The sequence below is a fragment of the Trachypithecus francoisi genome, unplaced genomic scaffold (assembly GCF_009764315.1).
Source record: "Trachypithecus francoisi isolate TF-2019V2 unplaced genomic scaffold, Tfra_2.0 Lachesis_group16, whole genome shotgun sequence".
NCBI classification, from domain to species: Eukaryota; Metazoa; Chordata; class Mammalia; order Primates; family Cercopithecidae; genus Trachypithecus; species Trachypithecus francoisi.
Window position 1 is genome coordinate 32,636,283 of NW_022681461.1, and position 22,989 is coordinate 32,659,271.

A 22,989-nucleotide genomic window follows, 5' to 3' on the forward strand; every position below is an offset into this window, starting at 1 on the left:
CCCAACTTCGCTCACCAGAAAGCTTCGGGTGCAACTGCAAGGCGGCCTCTTCCTTTGGAAAGGAATGAGAAACACGTAGGCTTGGAAGTGCTGAGACATTGGCGCCTCTCGCGTTTTGGTCTTGAATGGATTCCCGGCGAAGAAATCACATGCCTGTTTTCTCCTGACCCCACTTTTGGCATCTCTTAAGGCCAAAGCTAGTTCTCAGAGCTCGTCTGCCTACAGCTACTAAGTTTTCTGAGAGTAATAAAGATACGACGGGATCCATCTGGACGTTGTCCGGACAGGAGACGCAGCCCGCATTTCCCTTCAGAGAGCTGCTGGGGGTCCACACCTGCTCGGTGACAGCCGGAGTGCGCAACCCGCACTTCACCCGCGCGCCGGGCAACATAGCGCACCTCTGTACACGCAGGCGGACCGGACACACACGCAGTCCCGTACACGCCCATCGAGCGCACACACTCGCACTCCATGCACGCGCTATGGGCGCACACACTCGCATCCCTACACGTGCGCTAAAGCGCACACACCCGCGCTCCCATGACCGCGCTCGCGCGCAAAAGAGCCGCAACTTCTGAGTGGGACTCGGCATACGGGGGTAGTGCCCGGTACTTCACCATCAGTCACCGTCGCGTCCGCCTCCTCCCCTGCTGGGTGCACCTCCAGCCGCAGAAATTTCCGGCCGGGGCACAAGAACTGCCCAGGCCGAAAGAGCTGCTTCTCCGTCACAAAGCGCAGTTGCACGCTGTACTGCAGGCGCGCTGGGACCCGGGCCGGAGCCAGGGTCGCAGCCATGGTCGAAGCGCCTCTGTCCGTGAGCCCTAGCAGTGCCTCCCCCGCGCTGCTCTGGGCACCGAAAAACTGCTAGGGCAAGGGGGAGGGACTTGGAAGCGCGCACTACCTTCCCCAGCTCCCGTTGCAAGTTCAATCTTCGACCTCCGAGACGCCCGATAACTTCTGCAGGAACAGCTGCCCTCGGTATCAACTCCCTCATCCCCCTGGAGGGCGAGCTGGAAAGCTGCAACTCCCCACCCACCGCACAGGAGCGCCCTGTAGACGCGCAAATGGGCCCAGCTACCCAGCGGGGCGGCAGCCCTGAACACACAAGTTTGGAGAGCGCGCGAGGCACCTGAAAGTGGTTGGGGTTTGGAAGCAAAAGGGTGACACCTGCTGTTCGCTGGGACCTCTCTGCGGGCGTGGGCGTCGGTTTGGAGACGGCCTTTGACTGAGCTCTTTGCTTGATAAGTGAGCACTGGCTCTTGGTGTGATTCTGGCGCAAATGGCACCCACGTGTGAGCGGCAGTCCCAAGTGCTGAGTTCTTCCCTCACTGACAGGGTCGAGAGAGCAGCAGCAATGTGGTAGGAAAGCCCGCAGACACTAGTGCAACTGGCTGGGCCCAAAAGACCATATTCGTCTTCCATTACTTCACTTGGGATTGAAGGTTTACTTGCTGCTGTATTGTGAACAATTTCCCTAGAAGTGGGCCGGCAGAGCCAGGGACTCTTGTCCCAAAGTTAATGCCTGTCTCCGGCAGCTACCAGGCATAGTCACTCGGCTCCAGCTTCAAAGGTTGGGCTCTCCAAACTCTGAGTAACCGATTCCCTGGTCCTTAGTCCTCTTTGCAGAGAAACCGATCTGCTGCAGTTAAGAAAAGGAAGCAGTTCTTCTTTTGACAGGAATCCCCCACACTTACAGATCATGTGCCATAAAAGGACCTTTTCTTCAAAAGCTGAACTGCTTTCTGTGTGCCCCCAGTCTGTGACCTCCTAATAGAATGAATTGCAGGGAGGAAGCAAGGTTTGTAAATCCATTCTGATCCTCTGGAGACAATGTTCCTCTTAACTAAGCAGGTTGACTTAAGAAGATCCAGCTTCCCTAGAAGTCCTGGGTTCTATGACTTCAGAGCTCCCAAGTGGGACTGTTAAACCCAGCCAAGCTGTATGAAATCCCGGGTCTCATTTATCTGCCTCCCACACTTTCTTCTTCCTCCCAGTTCCTGATCAGGCTTCTCTGGCTTCTCCAATTTTCCTTTAAGACTTTTTCCTCCTCACCCTCCTTCTCTCTGTCTCTCATCTTTCTCAATCATCTAAGTACTCTACTCTTTTCCCTTTTTCTCATTCTCACATTCGGTTGCTGCATGGCCTTGATTCAGGCTCTGGAAGCCCTTAGGAATGAGATTTTCTCAGTTTGGCGTAAAGGCCATAGAACACTGCATCCCGCTTCACCCTCACATACCTTCCACCTGTTGACGGATGAATGACAATGTTGTGACCAGAAGCTTGCAGGAACCTAACCCTAGGTATTTCCCCTAGGAGGAAGTTTAGTGGCACCTTCATAGAACATAGCTGCCAAAAATAACAACATTTGACTATATTTTACAATAACAATGCTTTTTCAGGGTGCTTAGCAAAGAGAACCCAGTAACTACTAGATAATCTCTCTAAGTTCAGAGCTCCTGCCTTAACCCCAAAGAATGAATCCCTTTGACTTTTAGGTCACATACTCTTGGTAGACGAGGTATTTTGGCTCATAGGCTTCCCAGCCTCTCAGATCAAATCTTACACAGTGTTTCACCTATTCTGCCTGGATATAAGTCAGGATCTGGTCATAAAAAAAGAGGCTGCCTAATTATGAACTAACTCACCTTCCTGAACTCAGAGCTAGGCCCTCTCAAAAGTGCAGGTGACTCAGAATATAAAGTGCTTCCTCAAGCTCCTCTCACGTAGTTCACAGCCAAGAACAAAACTGGCCCATGTGGAAAGGACCTAATTTTTTTCTGAAGTTCCTCATAACAAATCCTTTATGAAATCTTTATGGTAATGCTAATATTAATCATTGATAAAATAGGCTTGTTGTATTTCATTTATTATTTCTTCAGATGGATGTATTGGTTTCCAAGGGCTACTGTAACAAATTACTACAAACTTGGTGGCTTCAAACAGCAGAAAATTTCCCCCACAGTTCCAGAGGACGGCAGCCTGATATCAAGGCATCAGCGTGGTCTTATTTCTTCTAGAGGCTCTGGGGAGAATCCTTCCTTGTCTCTTGCAGCTTCTGGAAGCGTTCTCTGTTTCTTGGCTTCCTTCCCTGCATCATTCCAACCTCTGCCTCCATAGTCACATTACCTCCCCATTTTCATGTGTCTTCTCCTCTTCTGTCTCTTACGAGGGCACTTGCCATTGGATTTAGGGCCCATTCAGGTTGTCCAGGATGATCTCCTCTCAATATCCTTGATTATATCTGCAAAGACCCTTTTTCCAAGGAGGGTCGCATTCACAGGTTTGGGAAGTTAGAATGTATATATGTCTTTTGGAAGGCAACAATTGAAAGAACCCACACATTCCCTGGTAGCCACCACTGGGGAGGAGAACATGCTTACAAGATATCATTTCAAAGCTTAGGCCCAGCCCTTGCATGTGTGACTTGGTGATGAGTACACTTTTTATTCCTGGCAGACGTGAGAGAAGACAGGTTGAGAGAGGGATTGTGGGGGGAGATAGGGTGAGGAGGTCATGGTAACTAGACCGGATTACTAGAGGAACTAAAACGTACTGCATATTCCAGGAAAAGATGGAGTTTGTTATGAAAGATGGGAAACATTATGAAGAAAGTAGAATGTTTATCTTTTTTTGTTTTGTTTTGTTTTGAGACAGAGACTCGCTCTGTTGCCCAGGCTGGAGTGCAGTGGCACAATCTCAGCTTCCTGCAACTTCCACCTCCCCAGTTCAAGCGATTCTCCTGCCTCAGCCTCCCGAGTAGCTGGGACTACAGGTCTGTGCTACCACGTGCAGCTAATTTTTTGTATTTTTTAAAAGTAGAGATGGGATTTCACCGTGTTAGCCAAGATGGTCTCTATCTCCTGACCTTGTGATCTCCCCACCTCGGCCTCCCAAAGTGCTGGGATTACAGGTGTGAGCCACTGCACCTGGGCCATGTTTATCTTTCTTAAAAAATAAACTATATTGATTCTGCAAATCAGTGTTTTCCCGGGGACAGGAGAGGGAGAAAGAGAAAGAGAGAGTGAGAGCGAGCAAGAGAGAGAAACAGAATGACCCAACCTTTACTCTTCATACCAGTGGTCTTCAAGCTGAGGTATGTTAAGACCCAGGATGGAGCGTTTTAAGGAAACATATTTCCAGACTGTCTACTTCCACAAATCGTTTTTTTTTAAATTGATCTTCCTGAGAAACACTAATGAAGATGCAGATTCCCCTTCTCAGTGCTCACTTTTTTAAGGAAAGGCATACCTCTCACTCACACTAAATTTTATGACATCTAGTGTTTAGTTGCCATAGGTATAAAAATATTTACAGCACCAAAAAAAAAAAAAAAGATGCAATTCAAAATATTGCTGTCGCTGTAGAGAAAGTAAATGACTGTAATCATTTCAAAACTCAGATGGTAGCTAATTCTTTGTTCATAATAAAGTTGAGGGAGGCCTATTAAGCTGCCAACTGAGAGATCATTAAAACTAATCTTTGATGATAGATTACTATGTGACTTGGCAACTCCCAGCAATCACAGTGGCCGCGGAATAAGGGGTCCTTAGACTTAAATTCCCTTACCTTCATAGCTATCTTCATCTATAATTAGTAATAAAAAGTATAGTGATAATTAAATCAAGAGTTTTTATGAGACATATGGTCATGAAAGTTTTTTTAAGTTGCATTTAAATTTATATACATTTTAGTTGTAGCAGGTATGATAAGGTTAGGATAACAGATGTTTAAGTGTAAAATATATTACAAGTAGGATAAAATTCTATGGAGAAAGTACATTGGAAATAAGATTTGGAGAAGATAAAGAAAATATATATGATTTCTGACTATAAGAATTTGTCCGATATTTTTAATGGATGATAATGAATATCAAATAACCATATTAATTAGAATTGCTGGCTTCCTTTAAAATGTGACTATAACTATTCCTTAATGTCAATATTAGCAATGAACTGGAAATAATATTCATGTGAATATTTAATTTGAAACATTCTAGATGTCAACTTTAAAACATGTGCAGGTAATATTATTGTAGGTAGCTAGTCAGGCATGAGCAGGGCAGGAGAGGGCTACCCCACCACACACACACACATCAGGACTGTCAGGAGACCATCAGGTGTTGGTCAGGTGGTTGTCAACTAGCTCTCTAAAGTGATAAAATAATTGGTCACAGCTGGCACCAGGGAAAGGCAGTCTACTAATGGATAGAAAACACCTGAAACTATTGATCAGCAGCTTCTCAATAAGATCTCGGGAACTGGGCAAATGGGCTCAAGTATGTGCATTAAGAGGCAAATGGTGGAGTTTAACTGGTATATGACCTTCCTCTAGGAATGCTAGACTGGTAAGGGAAGAATGCCTCAAGTGAGCATCTGTACAACTCCAGTGTCACGCTCACAGTTGGGATCCAGCCCCAGCTGAGGTTTGAAGAAAGTGGGTGGATATAGGGCAGGGAGCTGGAAGAACACTTGAGAGACACCAGCTAAATAAGAGTCGACTTTATTCAGTAGCCCCTTCACAGGCTCAGTGTTACATTTATACACTACACAGACAATAGTGACTGAGAGTCAGGTGGGGAGCTTCTCTATGTTGTGTCTACATGGTTATGATTATATAAGACATGGGACTGTGTGCTTGCACCCCAATCCCACTGAGTCAGCTAGGCTGTTTACCTCGGCCTATGCCTGCTGCCCTATGCCTGCTTGGCTGTAGCATAGCCATGTTCCTTACATACAGTAACCACACTGCGTGCTCCCATCCCAAGGGCTGGCAGGCCACTATACATGTGGCCTGCCACATGTATTCCAAGGGAGGAATCAGGTGAGGTAGAACCCAAGACCCAGGAAGTATGCCAATGAATAAAACCCCAAGTCAAAAGGGCATTTTGACCCTCAAGTGCATTTGATCTGTCAAGTCACCGTCTTCCAAGTGTACTTGACTACTTTTCACTCCTGGTCTAAAGCTTTTTAATAAACGTTCACTCCTGCTCTAAAACTTGCCTTGCTTGGTCTCTCCTTCTGCCTATGCCTTTCAGTCGAATTCTTTCTCTGAGGAGGCAAGAATTGAGGTTGCTGTAGATCTATACATTCCGCTGCTAACAGTAATCTCTGAATTTTCAGAATTATCTTAGGGACACACAGCAAATAAATAAATAAATAAATAATAACATTGCTGAAGATAAGCAGAATAAAGAAAGAGGCATGGCAACATCTCTTTGCTGTTAGGATCTTAAAGATGCTTTGCCTCCCCCACTCTTTCCAGTGGAACCTGGGTGCCAAAGACTACCTGGGACAGCTCTACTGACGTCATCAGCACAGAATTCTAGCCTCAATAACTCCAACTTGGGAAAAGGTGCTTCTGGAGGAAAGGGAAGAAATTCTAAGGTAAATGCAACTCTGCAGGGTGAGGTCAGGTTTTTTGAGAAGAGTGCATGGGATGGCCCAAGTTAGAAGTCACAAAGACCGTCTGGTCTTAGAGAGAGAGGGTGCGCCTGCCAAGAGAGAAGCAAAGGCAGGACCTGGGAACATGCTGAGAGGGGCTTTCTGTAGCTCACGAGGAAAGTCTCATTTGGGGTATAGTTTCTCTTATTTCAGGGTAGAGTTTCTTCTCATTACCTCATTTCAGTAGTTTACTCTGTCAGTGTGGTATGGGGTGAGATAGGGTAAGAGAGAGAAACGTGACCTGCATCTCAGGGAGGGAGCATTTTATCTAGACGACTGAGTCCAGGATTGCTGGTCATTACTAGCAGGATGTGAAAGGGAGCCCCGCAGGGGTGGGAGGGCGAGGAAGGAGCAAGTCACGGTGGGGAGTATGTTAATGGGATCTGGAGGAGGCAGATTTGGGGTCCAACCCCAGCCCAACTCCTTATTGCCTGGGTAAATGGGGCTATTACTTAGATGGTTTGAATTTGGGGAAGCCTTTACAGCAAACCCAATATAACCCTATAGGCTTATTGTGAAAATTAAATGGCACTGTATAGCAAGCACTCAACATATAGTTAGTGGCTATCATTAGTATTTGCTGAAAATATGGAAAAGTTAAAAAAGAAGCTTGAATGAACCATATCCCCTCACCTGAAGGCAATTATTGGAATGATTTTAGAGTAGTTATTTCTTTTTTTGTTTTTTGAGACGGAGTCTCGCTCTGTCACCCTGGCTGGAGTGCAGTGGTGAGATCTCAGCTCACTGCAAGCTCTGCCTCCCGGGTTCACGCCATTCTCCTGCCTCAGCCTCCCTAGTAGCTGGGACTACAGGCACCTGACATCACGCCCAGCTAATTTTTTTTATTTTTAGTAGAGCTGGGGTTTCACCATGTTAGCCAGGATGATCTCGATCTCTTGACCTCGTGATCCGCCCTCCTCAGCCTCCCAAAGTGCTGGGATTACAGGTGTGAGCCACTGCACCCAGTCTATTTTTTCTTAATTTTGGCATTCAGTCAGCTTTTATTGAATAGAAAGAGAAAAACAATGTGAATAACTCCTATAAGAGAAGACCTGACTCAGTTGTTCCCTGACAAAAGAGGTTCATTAGTTACAAAATCATGCGAGTTTCAGCTTTTACTTATTTTTGTTTTTGTTGTTCAGTCATTTGTTTACGGCTTGTGATTTATATCATACTTATACTGAGAGGCACAGTGGCATGTTTTGTAAATCTACCAAATACATAGATATCAGCTATATTTTCCTATTTGTACGGAAGTGAAAGCAAAGTAGATTGGGAAAACAAGCTGGAAAATTAAGAGAAGAGGAAGTTAGGGGGACATTTTGGAAAAGTAATGTGATTATGCATAACTTGCCAATCCACATTCAAATCCAAGGTGAGACCCCCTGCAGGAGATGACTACAAGGACATTATTTCCCTGATCATCAGCCCGGAGCTCTTTCCAGGGAGCTGATGTGTCTGTGTGAGATTTGTACATGATTTCTCATAAGGTTCTTTTCTTGATCTTCAAGCAGGAATTATAAGACAGACATAGTAAGCTTGCTGACACATCTCTTATTCTCTCTGGAACTGACCATAAACCAGAATACATTTGATTATCTGATTTAGTGGAGAACATAGTAAAAAGAATAAAATAGATGATATAAAAATTGCACCAGCATATACTTAACTAAGGTATCTATATCCTTTTCAATTTCTTCATACATAAAAGAAAGTTGCTACACTAGGTAATATTTCCTTCCAATTTTAATATTCCATGTATTGAGAATAATAGCTAATATTTATTCATTGCTCTACATGCATCGACTCATTTGTAAATATCATATGGTTGCAGATTTACCTTTAGGCCAGTATTAACATCAGTCCACATTCTGAAGGGCAATGCTGGTTAAAATTTATCATGCATGAGAATCACCTGGAGAGACTGTTAAAACGCAGATTGCTGGGCCCTGCCCCCAGTGATTCTGATTTAGCAGGCCTAGTGCAGTGCCCAAGAACTGTTATTTCTAATTCTACTTCTAACAAAGTCTTAGGTACTGCTGGTGCTGCCATTCTAACACCTGTGGACTTAATGCAGCTCTGTTCTAAGCTTGGGAGGAGTGGCGTCCAAAGTCAGGCTGCACATTAAAATGTGCAGCAGGAAGCTGAAGAATTACATACAGATAATGGAGGATAACTGCTACTGTCTGAACGTTTGCGTCCCTCCCAAATTTATATTTTAGAATCCTAACCTCCAAGGTGATGGTATTAGGAGGTGGGGCCTTTTGGGAGGTAATTAGGTCCTGCAGGCAGAGCCTTCATGATTAGGATGAGTGCCCTAATAAAAAGGGACCCTTCTCAAGATCATTCTTGTTTGTTAAAAACATTAATAAGATAAAAACTAAAAGGGACCCCAGAGACCTGCCTTCTCCTTCCACTGTGTGGAGACACGCGAAAGGGCACCATCTGTGAACCAGGAAGCAGGTCCACACCAGACAATGGATCTGCCGGTGCCTGGATCTTGGGCTTTCCGGCCTCCAGAACTGTGAGAAATATATTTTTAGTTTTCATAAGTGACCCTGTCTATAGTATTTTGTCACAGCAGCCCAAATGGACTAAGACAATAACTGTATCACATAATTACAAGTGTGTCGTACTTGTGGGCAGTTCACTTTGCCACATTTTGAAACTATTTCCACATCATTTCAAAGCTATAATAATAGCTTATCTTCTTAGGGACAGCTTGACACAAATAAAATTCCTAGAAGGGGTAAATGAAGGATAGAATGATCTTAAAGAGGCTTAACTCCATGTGTATACCGATAAATGAGCACTTCCCTTTCATTCGTATTTGTTGCATAAGCATCTGAGGCATAGTACAAAGAGCACTTTAACCTCTTCCATGTTTCCACTTCTTTATCCGCAAAGTGCAGATGGTAACACCTGTACCAAAGACTTGCTGTGAAGATTTAGTGAATAACGCATATGAAAGCAACAACACTGCCCAGGAAAACCATCCCTGAGTTGCCTGCAAATCAATCCCCATTCTCTCAGGTCACCTCATTCTTTTCTTTCAGAACACTTATCACGGATTGGAACTATATATTTGAGAGGGAGGATGGTAATTTGATTAATACATCTCTCCCTCATGCTACTGTAAACTCCATGAATATCTATTTTGCCCATTGTTAAATCCACAACACTTAACCTGGTTGTGGTTCATAGTAGACACTCAGAAAATATTTGTTGAATGAATGACAATGTTTGGTCCATGATAAAAATTCAGTTAACATCCATGTAAAAATGAATACATACATATATATACACAAAATATGAGGTACAATCAAAATGCGAAATTAAGAAAAGGAAGGTATTCTTAATAACTAAGAACGGCAACATGACACTAGAACTGACTGCACAGTCAACACAGCATTGACAGAAAACTGCTGAGGTCTCTAGCTCCTTGCAACTATAAAGCAAACATGAAGACTCTTGTGTTTAAGAACTGGATCATTACCTACTAGAAAAAGAAAATAAGCTGAGCCACTAATCTCTGGGGTTGTCCTTCTCTGTTTAAGAATCTACTTCGTATTTTTTAGTAGAGACAGGGTTTCACCGTATTAGCCAGGATGGTCTCCATCTCCTGACCTCCTGATCCTCCCGCCTTGGCCTCCCAAAGTGCTGGGATTACAGGCATACCCGGACGTGGTGTCGGGCGCCTGTAGTCTCAGCTACTTGGGAGGCTGAGGCAGTAAAATGGCGTGAGCCCGGGAGGCGGAGCTTGCAGTGAACTGAGATCTCGCCACTGCACTCCAGCCTGGGCAACAGAGCGAGACTGTCTCAAAAAAAAAAAAAAAAAAGAATCTACTTCGTGACCGGGTGTGGTGGTTCACACCTGTAATCCCAGCACTTTGGGAGGCCGAGGTGGGTAGATCACGAGGTCAAGAGATCAAGACCGTCCTGGGCAACATGGTGAAACCCCATCTCTACTAAAAATACAAAAATTAGCTGGGCGTGGTGGCACGCGCCTGTAGTCCCAGCTACTCAGGAGGCTGAGGCAGGAGAATCTCTTGAACCTGGGAGGCTGAGGTTGCAGTGAGCCAAGATAGTGCCACTGCACTCAAGCCTGGGTGACAGAGAGAGATGCCATCTCAAAAAAAGAATCTACTTCATCTGTGATTTCTTCAAATGCATTGCCTGTTCTTTCCAAGCTCTCCTTAACGGAAAATTGAAATCAGTGGTAAGCACAGAATCTTAGAATTTACAAGCACAATGCAGATTTGCAGCTCAATAGTTCCTATAGGTCTGCCAAATTTGTCAAATTTATAATGATGGTCTGGGGGAAAAATTGCTCAATTAGATTGCCAAGAACACTGACATGCACAGAGAACGTAAATTTTTACCTTTCAAGGATCAAAATTAATTTTTGGTATAAGGACATTATTAGTATGACAGTTTTACTGTACAAGCTAAAAATAGGAATTGCATAATAGGACAAAGACACTGTATCACTGAGCTCTTAGTCAAGGTGCACTGCAATGTGTGTTTTCTTGGAAAAAAGGGAAATAAACAGCTCACTTCCTGAGGCAGAGGACAAGGCAGCAGCATATACAAGCTAATTGCAGACAATAAAAATAAATCTTAAAACAATTTTTATATACACCTAAGTGTAAAATAGACCATTTTAGACAGCTTTCCTGAGCTCTGCAATCAGAACCAAGACTACTGTGCTGTGCTGTTTGTCAGATACAGCATTAGTTTGGGAAGCTTTCAAAATAAATTAGAGTTTTCTATAGTTTGACAGTAAAGGTCTGTGCTGCTTCTTCTGCCACTGATTTTTATATTTGGAAATCACGTCAATATAGAAAAAGGATTCCTAGTACATGCTGAGGAGGGAATATTTTTGACATTTATGTATATAGTTTTCGGTTTATTATGGTGAAAGGAAACAGGGTTCCACGTCAGAAGATCTGTGTTTCCATCTCGTTTTCACAAGCTGGCATACATTTTTAACCTGTCCCTCAAGTGTCCCCTTTCTGATGAAAGGGGGATGATAATAAAACTAACCCCCAGGATAATGGCCAGGGTTGCCATCTTCATTTTTATTTATTTGGGCTAATTTAAAGCTAGTTTCCATTCCAGAAACAGGCACACTTCTGTAGCCTAAGGCATGGCAATAGGAATAATACATACAAAAGTACTTAGTAATACCAAGAACTACACAAAGAAATTTATTGGTGTTATTTTACAAACCTTCCCAAATAAGGAAGGAACATAGCTGCTGGCCATTGGTAGAAACACTCCCAAATGGCCACTTGTGAGCCGAACCTCCTGCAGGTTTCCCGAGCCCAGGCCTCGTTAGGTCTTTCAGAGTGGGCAGTGCTCAGTGCATCGCATCGACCTTCAGTGGTACCTGCCAATTATCTTCCCCAGGTACCTGCTGAGAGGGCTGTGCTTTAGAACAGCTGCAATCTCTGCTCTTTAAAAATAGAAAACCACTTTAACTTGTGTAGGTTTAACACAAGTGGGAGCAGAGAGCTACCTCAACCTTAGTACTATCAAAGATTTTTCTCCTCCTTTGTATCTTAAAACTATCTAGATTTTTTTCCTCGAACAAGAACAAGTTGTTTCTCTGAATATTTGAAATGAACTGGCCAAACAGCATATTTCTTAGTGAGCCAATTTTAATGAAAAATGGATTACTGCAACTTTTTCAGTTTCTTCATGCACATTACTACAATTGAGAGAAATGGCCATCTTTGAGCACGATTTTCAAACATCACTAGTCTACAGGCTATAAACCACCAAATCACACAAAATGCAAATTAGCATATGTATGCATATGAGTGTATACATTGTATATACGTACACATGTGTATATAAGATCAGAGGTTCAAGCTTATTAAACCTGGAAAATGTGAAATGAAAATCTAAAGAAAACATTCTTCCACTTTGTAGAATTGCAAAAGATGTTTTAAGTTGTTTCAGTTAAGGGACACAGAAATAAGCAGCACATCACTGATTATGGATAGGTAAACTGGCAAATCTCTTTGGAGGATGGCATCTACCAAATTTCAAAGTACTCATGTCTTATTACTCAGCAATTCTGCTTCTAAAAAGTGGACTACGGATGAACTGGAATCAAATATTATGATGAGACTAAATTTTAAAGTCAAAATCTAAGCAAAAATCACAAATTTACCCTGAAGTCCCCTCAGTTCCCCTCAAAGAACAATGTATCCTATAGAGTTATAATGGCATATTCTGCATAGAATTGACTACTGTTCTTATATGGATTATTTTGGAAGTCTGAAGTCCAGGGCTGGCCAGTTTTCAGAGGTGCTGACATCGTGTGCAGAAGCTTGGTTACTGGGGTGAGACTGTCGTTGCTTAGGATGAAGAGGCGTGTTTATTGGAGTGAGTGCCGTTCCTGACAGGCTGACTTTTAGAAGGGTGGGGTTAACACGGATTCATTGGCTTATCTGTGTTCTGGTGGCTCCTTGTTTTCATGGCCACAAAACAATCCATCTTTTCCCAAATTTGTGACAATTTTAAATTATCTTTAGAAGAGCTTACTCAAATGTCTTTTAATGCAACTCTACTTCATAATCACGCAAGTGCTGGACATGTGTGGACAGGGACATTTACTGCCTAAAGAGATTGCAAACAACTTAATAAGGTGATTAAATACATTTGGTATAGCCATACTATGGAATACCATGTAGCTGTGTTAAACAGGAGGGAGACTAGATAGTACTGATGTGGAGCTGTCCTCATGACATGGTGGTAAGTGAAACAAGCAAAGATGCACAATAGGTTCTGATCTATACATACAACTCTCTGTAAGGATTAAAAAAAAGAAACTGATTAAAAGTGCCTCAAGAGAGAAGAACTGGGAGCCTTTGGGTGAGGAGAGCAGAGGAGACTTACTCTTCGCCACAGACTCATTTCTTTCTTCTTTCTTTTCAAGGCTATGTGCCCTGTTCTCATTACCCTACCTCAGAGGGTCTCAATCCTGGCTGCACATTGGAATCACTTGGAAAGCTTTAAAAATAAAACCAAACCTGTGCTTGGGCCCCATCATAGGTGTTCACCACAGCTGTCAGTAAGTATCTGCAGCAAATTAGATCAGTGAGCACTTAGCCTACATGGAAGTAGAAGCAGCAGAGTGGCTTAAGATAGGTTAGGATTGCTGAATGCTGTGTCTCCATTTCCCTCAGCACCTGCGTTTAAATAGTCACCGAGTCCTATGAACTGAATCTCCTGAAATACAGCTCCTTAGAGGCCACAAGTCCTGGACATTAATGCACTATCCCATTTGATTTTCACAACTACTCAGAGGAGCCATTTTCGCATTTTTTTCTAGGGAGGGAAACTAAGGCTCATATAAGGGATTAACAAGCTGGAAGTCAGCAGAGTCAGCGCTCAAAAACTGGAAATCTTCGACTCGAAATTCCGTTCTCTTTCCACACTGCCTCATCAAACTCCTCTCTTTTACATGATTTTTCAGGTCAGTTTTCCAGACTGCTTTGCATAACAGTAGTCCCAACACACACATTGCATAAATGATAGTCCCTTATCACATCACGCCATCAGCCAAAACTCTCCTCTTATTCTTCCCCTTTCCCTTTGCTAAGTATTTTCTCAAGGTTTGGCAGACCTGGGGTGAACACCCTTCTTAATTCTTAGGCCAAGTTAATCAGATTCCACTTTCTTCTTCATTTTTAGGCAGAATTATACTGCCCAGACATCTGTGCATCATACACTTTCCACCCCACCCCCTGCTCCATGCCTCCTAGGGGGTCTCACTTACCCTTTGCGATGTTTCTGGTATTTATGTTCTTCATAAACCGGAAGTCTGTTTTCCCTACATTCCCTATTTAGTTCGTGCAGGGTTGACATATTTGCATGTATGTCTTTCCTCCGCCTCCTAAATCAGTGCCTCCAGGGCCCCTGAAGTAGTTTTAGCAATCTTCTCTCAAATCTTTCCAGCCTCTTGCATACAATTGAGAGGCTCAGAACTCAACACAGCCAGCCAGGTGTGGTCTCCGGAGAACTCTGTAGCAATTATTACTACAGTGAGAAGAGAACTCATTAATTCAAAATAAAGTGGAGCAGGAACAAAGTCGTGTCAGAATGACTGAAATTTCTAGGTCTCCAGCTGGTGTTTGGTGAGGGTTGGTTGGGGGAGGGAGAAGAGGATATAAACCACCAGCAGAACACAATATTGACGTGATGCGAGACCCGTGGTCAGATTGCTGAAGGCGCTGTAAGAACAAAATATCCACACCGGCTGCCTGTTTTTTCTCTTGGGTTGGGGTGGGGTGGATTAAGTAGGTGGATTTATTCATTTTTATTTAACTTTCAACAATTGCACAAGTACTCCATAAGGAAAGTAGGAGCTACAGAAAGTAAAGAGAAGCCAATAAAAGTCATAATTCATGCATCCAGGGACAATCATTGTTAATATTTTGATGCGTATCCTCCAGATAATTTTCCTACATGCCTGTGTCTAAAATTATTTTTAATCTGCACTTGAATGTGATAATATATCATGAACATCAAATGTTTTCCATAACTTTGTACTTAATCATAAAAAGCATGCTCTATTGTATAATTTTGACCATTATACAATGTTAGGCATTTGGTTTTACCATCTTTTACTATTCAAAATTTTATACTACTATAAGTAGCAACCACTTAGGTACCACACTGCACCCATTTTGTGTGGTTGGGTGCCCAGTGACAGAGAAGCAATAAATTGTTGTTGTTTTTAATGTAAGGAAGAGTCTGCCATTTGAGAGATTGCTGGCAAGTCTCTGCTTCCGAGGTGGAATGTGATTACTTTTGGAAGAGACTCCTTTTGTCTTTAAAACATTACCAAGATTGACCCTTCAGTAATCAAAAATCAAAACAATAGCCACAAATGTGTTTGTTTTGAGCTCAAAAGTTATCTCCACATCTGAATGTAGATATTGCAGACTCAAGAGGCAAGCATCTAGTTGAGCATCTAGTTTGTGGCATCTTTAGCTGGCCTAAAAGATATTCCAGTAAGAGGCCGGGCGCGGTGGCTCAAGCCTGTAATCCCAGCACTTTGGGAGGCCGAGACGGGCGGATCATGAGGTCAGGAGATCGAGACCATCCTGGCTAATATGGTGAAACCCCGTCTCTACTAAAAAATACAAAAAAACTAGCCGGGCGACGAGGCGGGCGCCTGTAGTCCCAGCTACTCGGGAGGCTGAGACAGGAGAATGGCGTGAACCCAGGAGGCGGAGCTTGCAGTGAGCTGAGAGCTGGCCACTGCACTCCAGCCTGGGCGGCAGAGCCAGACTCCATCTCAAAAAAAAAAAAAAAAAAAAAAAGATATTCCAGTAAGAGTTAGGCAAGGGTTTTCCTACCAAATAGGTCTTTAACCTGAATGGTGGGTGTATTAGAACAAAATAGACTACTGGGTTAAACAACAGACATTTGTTTCCTCACATCGCTGAAGGCTAGAAGTTCAAGATCAAGGTTCAGCTGTTCAGCTGATTTGGTTTCTAGTGAGGGCTCTCTTCCTGGCTTGCAGACAGCCACCTTCTTGCTGCATCCCTTCTTTCTGTGTCCTCACATGAGCCTTTTCTTGGCTCATTTGCACAGAGGGAGTGAGCTCTCAGGTGTCTCATCTTCCAAGGTATTAATCCTTTAGGATCAAGGCCCCACCCTTATGCCCTTATTTAACCTTAATTTTTTCCTCCGAGGCCCCCTCTCCAATTATAGTTACATTGGAGGCTAGGGTTTCAACATCTGAACTTGAGGGGGGACACAAACATTCAGTCTATAATAGTGAGCATCTACCTCCTGATGTTATTTAAGACTCAATAGCTTTTGGAGAGTGTAGTGTTAAGTTTCCTGATGGCCTTCTCTGGGTTGGGGAGATTATACTCTGAGATTGGGCATAGAACTCCTCATGAAAGGGGTAGGTATTCTTTCTACCTGTCGTACTCAGGTTAAAAAGTTGGTTATGACTGTAAAGTAGAGGAGATGAACCTATTGTCTCCAAGCCCCCCAGCACCTGGGAATCTGCAGGATGCTGAGTTTGAGTTTAGGGCATTAGATTACCGTAGTTAAGGGCTCTGGCTTGGAACTAACTGAATGCAAATTGCAGCTGCGCCTCTTGTTTGCTGTTTTGGGAACATCAACTCTTTAAGCCAGATTTTCCAGGCAGGCATATGGCAGCATGCTGGGGTACCACCTATGCTGTACCAAGGCCTGGGGTGGCCAGAACCCCTTGTTTATTTCCCTCTAGCCATGAGCAGCCTCCACAGACACTACATAATGGTTATCAATGTATGTCATAACATGAAAAAGATTGGGAAGCACAAATTAAGCTTCCGTTTTCTTATCTGTTCTATAGAGTTTAGCTTGGCCCCAATTTGTTCACTCACTTTCTGCATCTTCTTAGGTTAACGTTGAATCTACCTGGACTTCAGTTTCTACGTGGGGGAAAACAAAGGGTTCAACTAAGTTATTATACATTCCGGGTGCTTTCCAAGTGCACAACTCTGCCATAAACACTAATGTCAAAGAGAAAGAAAACAAACTTAGCATTATGTTTAAGTACAGAACACGTCAGAAACACTTTTATTATGCCCATCACAGAGGACAGAAAACAATGCCAGCGTCATTTTCTCCTGTACAAGCTAGAGGGTTCAACATGAGGTCATAACATGGTTAAGTGATTGACAAGAGGCACAAATATGTATTGCTACTAACTCTGGTACTAGCTATTCTTTATGACTATGCAGATCATTCACCCATTCTACCATTTACCAGAGAACTACTGACAGCCTACTGTGTGCCATGCACTGCTCTGCATTGATATATAGTTATTCAAAAAATCCAAATTGCCTTCTTCATTGAGCTTATAGCCTAGTGGAAGAAGCAGGCAATAAACAAATGAATGATTAAATATATGACATGTCAGGAGGTAGGAAGGGATCTGTATTAAATAAAGCAGGACAAAAGAGATGGAGGTATCAGGAGTTGGGGGTAAGAGTCAGGGAAGGCTTCTCTGATGACATTCGAGCAGAGGATAAAGGTGTGAGATTGAGCCACAAAGCTATCAGGGGACTAGTGTTCCTGGTCAAGTCTTGATGTCCGTAAGATTCACCCTTATAATGTTAAAAGACCTTAATAATACACATACAAATGTTTATTACATATGAACAAAGTACAAATAATACTACTAAAACAAACATTGACATACCTACTACCCAGCTTAGGATAAAATATATATTTACCAGTAATTGTGAGACACCCCCCATGCCAAAGTTTAATTTTTCAAAGATCTTTAAATATTAATTTTGATCTGGGCACAGTGGCTAACGCCTGCATTCCCAACACTTTGGGAGAATGAGGTAGGAGGATCATTTGAGGCCAGGAGTTTGAGACCAGCCTGGGCAAAATAGTGAGATCCTGTCTCTATAAAAAAATTAAACATTAAATTAGCCAGGTATAGCGGTAAACTCCTATAGTCCTAGCTACTTGGGAAGTTAAAGCTAGAGGACTGCCTAAGCTTGGGAGTTCAAGGTTACACTGAGCTGTAATCACACCACTGCAGTCCAGCCTGGGCAACAGAGCAAGACCCTTCTCTAAAAAAAAATGTATTTTTGTAGAAGAATGTGAAAGAACAGGAGAAAATAGTCAAGCATATTATTAAATGAAAAAGGAAGGTTGAAAAGCAGCCTTACAATATGTTCCCCTTAATGTAGAAAACCCAGGTATATAATATTAAATAGCCAATAGTACTGGGAGCTAATTATGTGCACAGCTCTGTGTGTGTGTGTGTGTCTGTGTGTGTGTGTGTGTGTGTCTGTGTGTGTGTGTGTGTGTTGTGGGTACCTAATGCAGAAATGCATTTAAAATTTATTTTTCATGGCTCTTTCTTAATAGTGGCATGCTAAATGATGTTTTATTCTTTTTGTATTGCCCTGTATTTTAAAGATTTCCACAGTGAGCACATATTACTCTGTATAAGCTGCTATTTAAAAATGATTGAAAGCTTTTTCAATCACTGATTGGGATGGGACTACAGGCATGATTGGCACATGTCTGTAGTCCCATCTATTTGGGAGGCTGAGGTAGAAGGATCGCTTGAGTCTAGGAGTTAAAGGCCAGGCTAGACAACATGGTAAGACCTTGTCTCTAAAAAAATAAAAGTGGTTTTTAAAAATATTACATTTTTTCACTAAAGGACATTTAAAAGGATTTACTTCAGGCAGAAGGCAAATGATCCCACGTGGAAGGTGTGAGATACAAGAGATATGGTGAATGTGTGGGTAAATCTAAACCCAGCATTGGCTATGCAAAACAGCGGTAATAATGTCAAATGTGTGTGCACAGAGACAAGCCAGAAGTAAAAGACGGGCAACAGTTGTATCTAGCATGAGAGGGGGCCGTCAGGGCCACCATATCACATAACTTCAACGGCATCGTTCACAAAGTGCAGACGGACCCAGGGAGTGGAAAGAGAAATGAAATTTGCCTGAAGTGCTCTTTTCAAGCCATTGAAATTGAGAAAGAGAAAAAGGAGTTGCAGACCACATTTGAAGGAGGCATCTCCACAAAACATGAGGTCGAGATTTATATTTTAAAAGGTAAAGGCAGACAACACACCTTTGAGAACTGATAATCTCTTAGGAACTTAGGGTCAGGAAAACAAAAAATGGCAATAATTTATAAGTAAGCAAGCTTTTAGCAATTAGGCCATTTCATCTTAACAAATGTAGCTAACCACTCCCTAGAGTTCACGAGGTATTCACAAATTCTCTAAACAAAAGCAATTTATTGTATGCAACACAGGCAACTAAAAGTTTGGTGAAATTGTTTCATAGTTTTAAAAATAATTTAACGTGATTTCTAATTGCACATGTTTTTCTCTTTCCACACTATGTATAAATCAATGCATCTTGGTTCCATTCTTCATCATTTGCTGGTAGCTAAATTATGGTAAATTAAGCTAAGGACATCTTAAAATCCTGTTTAATTTGTCCACATGCTAAATACCCCAGCACACAAGAGAAAAGGCAGCATGTACTTGGATAAGACAAACCTCGGGCTTCCATCCAGTTAAAGAACGGTCTTGGAAGTCTTGTTATGTTTAATGTTTATTGAGTGGATGAGCAAATGAATGAATATACAAATAGTTATGCACACAATTAAGCAAACTACTTGATCACATTCCGCCTTTCGGTTTTGCTGCCTCTACCCTATCAGCTGTCCTGAACACCTGCAGAGATATTTTGTGCAGGACGGTTTCCCACATTGGCCTTGGGAGTTAAGAAAGCACCAGCTTTGGTTCTGCCAGGATTGAGCCCATGTGCTCTTCCCTGACAGCGAGCGCTGCTGGCTGCTGACACCTAGAATCTCAGCACGGGAGCTGCCCTTGTCACAGACCTTGGTTCCCATTCAGTCGAGCACCTGTGCAGTTGCCCTGTGGTCTGGCATCCCAGGCTCAGCAGTGACAGCTCCTGATGGGCTTTCACCTGACTTTCTAAATCAGTGCTGCTCACTCAGCCAGAGCCTGGTCACCCCTGCATGGAGGAGGAGTGAAGCTTATGAAAAAGTGAGGTGTCAAACACACAGAGGAGAACACGGAGGAGGCCATATTGTAATAAAGAGGTAAAAAAAGATTCTGATAACATGAGAACATGTTTGAAAGTTCTTCTGACCAAAGATACAAATCTTACTCCAAAGGCGTGTATGTGGAGAAACATGGCTTATGAGTCAGATGTCAGAGAATCATAGACCCTTCAGAAACAGTGGGCATCTTAAAGGTCACATGGTTCAAAGCCCTTGCCATAGAGGAAGAAGACAGGAGGCCTAACTCTTGTCTACTCTCATACAGTATTGCAGGGGTGGAAAGTCCTCATTCATCATAAGGGTCACAGATAACACTCTTATAACAAAAGACAGGTTAACATGAGAAAATAATAACAAATTTATTTAATCAAAATTTCACTTGATATAGGAACCTTCACAAATGAAGACCCAAAGACCCAGGGAATACTGTCTATTTTTATGCTTTGGTTCAATGAAGAATGACCAGCCATGTAAAAATGTGAGTAGACAAAAGTTATGATCTCGTGGTAATAGACTGAGGGGAGTATCCCAGCAAGGCCTGTGTGTTCAGATACTTCCTGGCTTCTCTGTGTAGCATTCCTTCTTCCTGGGTATGGGGAAGGACCTCTCTGGAAATGAGAGTCTTTAAGGGAAAAGAGAGGAAGGACAGAGTGACCTTTTTAGATTTTGTCTTGATTTGGGGTCTAGTTTCTATGGCTCACTTTGGGGAAGAGGAATTCTGGTTTCTATGACTCACTTCAAAGGAGGAAGGACAGGTGAGAGACAGGAGAACAGGAGAAGGTCAGAGAAAGAGACTTTTCTTCTGAGCCTGCTTCTGTGACCTTCCAATCTCTTTTAGTTAAAAGTACAGTCATACCTCAGGACATTGTAGGTTCAGTTTCAGACCACCACAATGTTGATGGTAAATATGGCAATAAAGCAAGGCACACTAATGGTTTGGTTTCCCAAATGCATATAAATGTTATGTTTATACCATATTGTAATCCACTGAGTATCCAGTAGAGTTATGTCTTAAAAACAATACAGATACCTTAACTTAGTTTCTTTTTTTCCTTGCTAAAAATACCATTTGAGCCTTCAGTGAGTCATAATCTTTTTGCTGGTGAAAGGTCTTGCCTCAATGCTAAATGACTGCTGACTGATCAGGGTGCTGATTGCTGAAGGTTGGGGTGGCTGTAGCAATTTCTTAAAAATAAGACAACAATAAAGTTTGCCATATCAATGGACTTTCCCTTTCATGAAAGTCTTCTGTTGCATGTAATGCTGTTTGATAGTATTTTACCCACCGTAGAAGTTCTTTCAAAACTGGAGTAATCCTTGCAAACCCTGCTGCTGCTTTCTCAATGAAGTTTATAAAAATGTTCTAACTCTTTTGTTGGCATTTCAACAGTGGTCACAATCTCTTCACCAGAAACCTCTTAAGAAATCACTTTCTTTGTTCAACTTCTTACCCATTACAGTTTTAACATGAGATTGCAGCAATGGTGAATCCTTTCCAGAAGTTTTTCAATTTACTTTGCCCAGATCCAGCAGTGGAATCACCATCTATGGCAGCAATAACTTTATGAAGTATATTTCTCAAGGAATGAAACTTGAAACTCAAAATTACTTCTAGATTAACTATGGCTACAGAATGAATGTTGTGTTTGCAGGCATGAAAACAACATTAACTTTTTTGTACCTCTCCATCAGAGCTCTTGGATGACTAGGTGCATTGTCAGTGAGCAGTAATATTTTCAAGAGAACCTCTTTTTTTCTGAGCAGTGTGTGAAAATATTTAGTAATATATAAGTTCTTGTTACTACATCTGATTAGCATTCCAAAAAGTTAGTTATTAACTTTACTAGTTGATATAGTTTGGCTGTGTCCCCACCTAAATCTCATCTCAAATTGCAATCTGAATTGTAATCTCCACGTGTTGAAAGAGGGACCTGATGGGAGGTGATTGAACCATGGAGGCCGTTTCCCCATAGTGTTCTCATGACAGTGAGTGAATCTTACGAGATCTGATGGTTTTGTAAGTGGCAGTTTCCCCTGCTCTCACTCTCTCTCTCCCTCTCATGTTGGCTGCCATGTAAGACGTGCCTTGCTTTCCCTTCACCTTCCACCATGATTGTAAGTTTCTTGAAGCCTCCCCAGTCATGAGGAATTGTGAGTCAATTAAATGTCTTTCTCTCATAAATTACCCAGTCTCAGGTATTCCTTATATCAGTCTGAAAACAGACTAATACAGTAGTCCAAAAAAAGAGGCTGAGATCCCAGAAAAATATTTCCCCCCACAGCATAACCATGGCAATGACTGGCCAAGCCCTCACCTCTGAACTGACCAGGGCAACATGTGTGGGACCCTCCCACACGGATGTCCTTGGGCCAGTCATAGAGCCCACTGATCCCTGGCTAAGCATATGTGTTATCTCATTTAATCTTCACACTGCTCTTACGTTGTGGGTTCCATTATTATCCCAATATTGCAGATTATAAAACTGAACTTTAGAAAATTGATTTCATGGCTACATAGCAGGTGGCATAGCAGGAATGGAGGCAGAAAACTGGACTGGAGAACTGAGTTCTTTCCTCTCCTCCATAACTGTATTATTGGTGGTACCTGTGAGCATTTCAGCAGGAGCAGTCAGGGATGTTTGGTTTCCTACAACACTCCTCTTCCTCAACACAGATGAAGCAGTGATGACTATTCAGAGAAGCATATGCCACTGGGAATTGACCTTTGAATAGCTGTATCCAGAAGGTCGACATTCTGAAGTTCCTACCGTCATGCAATCTCAGGGAGTCAACAGTTAGCAGTCAAGTCGGCCAAGTGTTTAAAATAGCACTTGACTGATATTTCTTGTCACCCAAAAACAGGGATTAATAAGATAAACTATCCCACAGGCTTATTGGGAAAACTAAATGAGTTAATATGTCTTTTATATTATCCCCTAGAAAGCAAGCA

General features: G+C 42.5%; 1 long non-coding RNA gene across 2 annotated transcripts; it reads left to right on the top strand.

The window, feature by feature from the left end:
* The first annotated feature begins 751 nt into the window (after positions 1-751).
* LOC117099330 lies at positions 752-20,517 on the top strand. Of its 2 annotated transcripts, none has more exons than XR_004443768.1 (4): positions 752-1,359; positions 6,262-6,383; positions 13,390-13,524; positions 20,428-20,517. It is a non-coding gene; the product is annotated as an uncharacterized LOC117099330 (long non-coding RNA). The 2 variants fall into 2 exon arrangements; XR_004443767.1 differs by lacking the exon at positions 20,428-20,517 and adding an exon at positions 13,786-13,981.
* Positions 20,518-22,989: the final 2,472 nt, after the last annotated feature.